Here is a 3,796-nt window from a genome sequence, read left to right on the forward strand (position 1 = left end):
CAAAAGAGAGAGATAACGATAAGGGTACTGATGAACCAGCGACTATCAGCATGCCATCATAAATATTTAATTTTATTTTAATTTATATATATATAATATATATTATAGAGAGAGAGAGAGAGAGAGAGAGAGAGAGAGGAGAGAGAGCCTACTATGCTTCTGGAAGTACGGAGCCTTCCGTACTTTCAGGTTGTTTTCGATGTTGCGATCTCCGAATCGTCAATCGTCTCCGTTAAACTTGATCTAGAGTATTCGAAGTACCTAGAAAATAAATATGCGATTTTTCGATATTATTTGCCTAGTGACGAAGGGGCTCAAAATCAACGATGAAAATAAAAATCATACAAACGTGATATTATGACATTAAATTTTAGATTAAAGATATTATCTTGTTTTATTAGTTATAAGAATTTTCTATCAAAATTTTCATGATTTGATTTTTACACCGTTAAACTGCAACACGGCTCACCAGGCGGCCATTAAATTATTGATTTTGAGCCCTTTGATCACTAGGCAAATGATATCGAAAATTATAAAATTTTATTTTCTAGTTACTTCAATACTCTAGATCAAGTTTAACGGAGCCGATCAACGATTCGAAAGTCGCAACATCGAAAACGACCTGGAAGCACGGAAGGCTCCGTGCTTCCAGAAGTATAGTAGCCTCACCTATAATATATATTATTCTTGTATAATACTATATTATAAAACTAATTTAGACCAAATTTATATAGATATAATTTCTAGTTTTATTTTTCAATAATAGAAAATAAAATCTGTAAAAAATTATCAAAAATAAAATTAAAATTACACTAATTAGGGAAAAAAATTCAAAAATATAAATAAATTCAGCAGTTTGTTTAGAACCAGAGACAGTTCAAACAGTTTGCTGATTGAACGCCCGATTTGAAACGGTTCACAAATACGATTTTTTGGCTTCTCCAGTCAAAAGGGTTGAGATCGAGCTGTTTTATTACGTGGTTTACGATCGCGAATTCGGATTGAAAGCATAGTTTGATTACGCGGGTTGTAAAATCATGATAAAATTAAGTGTCAATAAATGGATGTGGTTAGTTATAATAAGCCCACTTAATTGTTGCTTCTTGGTTTCCGGGTTTGGTGAGTGTTGAGCTCGACAGCTGACAAGTCCGTCGGCAGAAGTTTTCATCCGATTACAAAGAATGGAGATTCAGATCATATCTGATTTTTGAGATCTTAATATACCTGATTGGAATATACCTAAGTTGTAAAAAAGAACCGTTGACTACCTATTGTGTAATTTAGCTTCAATAAACGAATCACAATAATAAATTCAAGGGTTGAATAAGTTCTAAATAAGTGGGAATAAGATAGTCCATACATTTTTAAAGCTTGTTGCAATTAGATAACAAATACGTATGAGCCATATTAAGCTTATAAATAGAGGTGTTTTTATAGGGTGACCATGCCTGAACAACTGATGGATGTGGATATAAATAAGCACGCCCAGTTGCTCTGTTGGGTTTGGTGGAGCCATGAGCTCACAGTGCAAGTTTTTTATGCAAAATGTTGATTCTGTGCACGTCCTGGGTCATAGCAAAAAGTATTATTAGGCACTGCACAGACCCGTATTAACAAAATTTTTTTGTCCAGTGCGAAGCGTCAAACAAATATTATCTTTACCTTCGCGAAACGTCATTTATAATGCATATCTTTTGAACTCTTTATCTTTATTTCGTCTGTTTGGTTTAAGTTTAGTATATTACAGGTCCAATACCGATACACAATGTTTGATCCAATTACTAGAAAGCGAACTATTATATCATAATCTGATTATTTGGATTATGTCTGATCGGAATAACCAAGCTCGTTATAGATTTTATCATGCACTCCATTTACAACCTAAGGCGTCCATTATACACTCACACGCAATCTAAAACCTCAAATTTATTACTTTTGGTGCATGCTACTCAGGCGCAAAGATCGCTGGGCTCTTCAGGACACTAATAAGTTCTTACCAAGTCTAAACATTTACGGGTAGATAGATATGGGGCGATGTAGAAAATTTATGTCGCTTTACCTACCAAAGCAACAACCAAAGTTGACTATAACCTTTATTTTTCTAAAAAAAAAAATTTATTTCATTGTCTTGTCGTCGCTAGCAGTTTAAAAGTTGTGTGTTGAGTCGTGTTGTCGGCTTGAATTCGGTGTTTTATAGTCATTTTATATGCTTCTGAAGTAGAAAGAAAATGAAACGGGTTTTTAAGTCAAAACACAGGTCGGGAAATAAGTTGATGAGTAAGCTATTCATCAGCATTTAATCTATGACTTTTATTTCTGTGTTTTGCTTTTGTTCCTTGTTTTTATTTTTATTTTTTTGAAGGCATTTTGTCATAGATGCAATCCTAGAATTTTGCTTTGTATTTTTTAGAAAAATTTTAGTCAAAAAACTTTATATATTGATAAGATGAAGAGTGTGATCAACATTTAGAATAAATAATATTATATTTCAGGCGCTTCAAACTTATTATTTTACGAATAAAAAAACATCTCAATAGCAATATATTACTCTACCATATAATAGATAAGTAAGTTTCGAAAAAGTTAAAAAAAAAAAAACTTCCCTAGTTATAATCATACTAAAAAATTTTTATTGTTAATCTAATTTATTTCACTGCACTTCAAATATAATCTGGAAGATCGTAAGTTTCTTGTTATGGATATTGTGGTGGTGCAGAATGCTTTCACTTTAACATATATATCTTAATAAATCAGCTCCCTAGAGCAAGTGACAAATAGAATTATGGGTTGGTTATCCGAGATCCATAGTTTTGAATCTTAGTTGATTTTTATTTTCAGGCTAAATTCTATTTTTCTCAACCAAAATAGAACGAAGTGGTATAGCGAGTGGACTATCATACTTCTCTCAAAAAAAAAAAAAAAAACATAGTCTCAGCTCTGGGACTTAACATTTTAATCAATGGGATTTTTTTGTTTTATTTGGAATGTAAGAGCTTTTGCGTTGTCTATTACCAAAAATTAATATTTTCGAATGTAAATAATCTTACTATTTAATTTATATCAGATTAAGTTTTCAAGCAATTAACTGTTTAACATGACTTTAGAATAATTTTTTTTCCGTTTCAGCCTGTTAAATTGTAGTTTATATAAAATGCGTGATCATAAAGGTGGCCACTAATTAGGACGTGAAGTTTGGCATAATGTGGTTTAATTGAGATTTGATTTATTAAATTTTGTTAAATTCTAGCAGACAAATATTGATTAAATAAATTGAGAAAGTGCTTCTTTGTCCGGGTACTTATTCAGTATGCATAGTATTAACAATCCCAACCAATCATTTACATTACTGTCACTTACTAGTACACGTTCATTCCTATGTCATGTAGATTGTGTTGTCCTGCTTGGACTTTTCAACTATTTGAGTTGACTTTTTTTTTTCTTTTTTTTTGAGAGAGAAAGACGTATTTATTTATTTTTTTAAAAATAAATTACTTAAAAATATGAATTAATTATATTTCGAATTAAAATTTTGGGTATTAATTATTAAGTCCTGTGCACTTGGCGTTAGGGCTGTCGATACATAGTCAACTTATTATAGAGAATAATATGTGTTGAATAAACTAACTATTAATTATATATTTTAAAAGGAACAATAATGTGTATTAGGTAATCCCGAGGGTCAGTGCTTCTTACTTAGCCATTCAATATGTTTTTGGAGTCCTGTGGCAAGTCTAATAAGAGATGTCCGCACGGGGAAATTAAGCTTCGAAAATTTCTAGAATGATTGCAGAGAAAA

Source organism: Ananas comosus, linkage group 3 (genome assembly GCF_001540865.1).
Source record: "Ananas comosus cultivar F153 linkage group 3, ASM154086v1, whole genome shotgun sequence".
NCBI lineage: Eukaryota > Viridiplantae > Streptophyta > Magnoliopsida > Poales > Bromeliaceae > Ananas > Ananas comosus.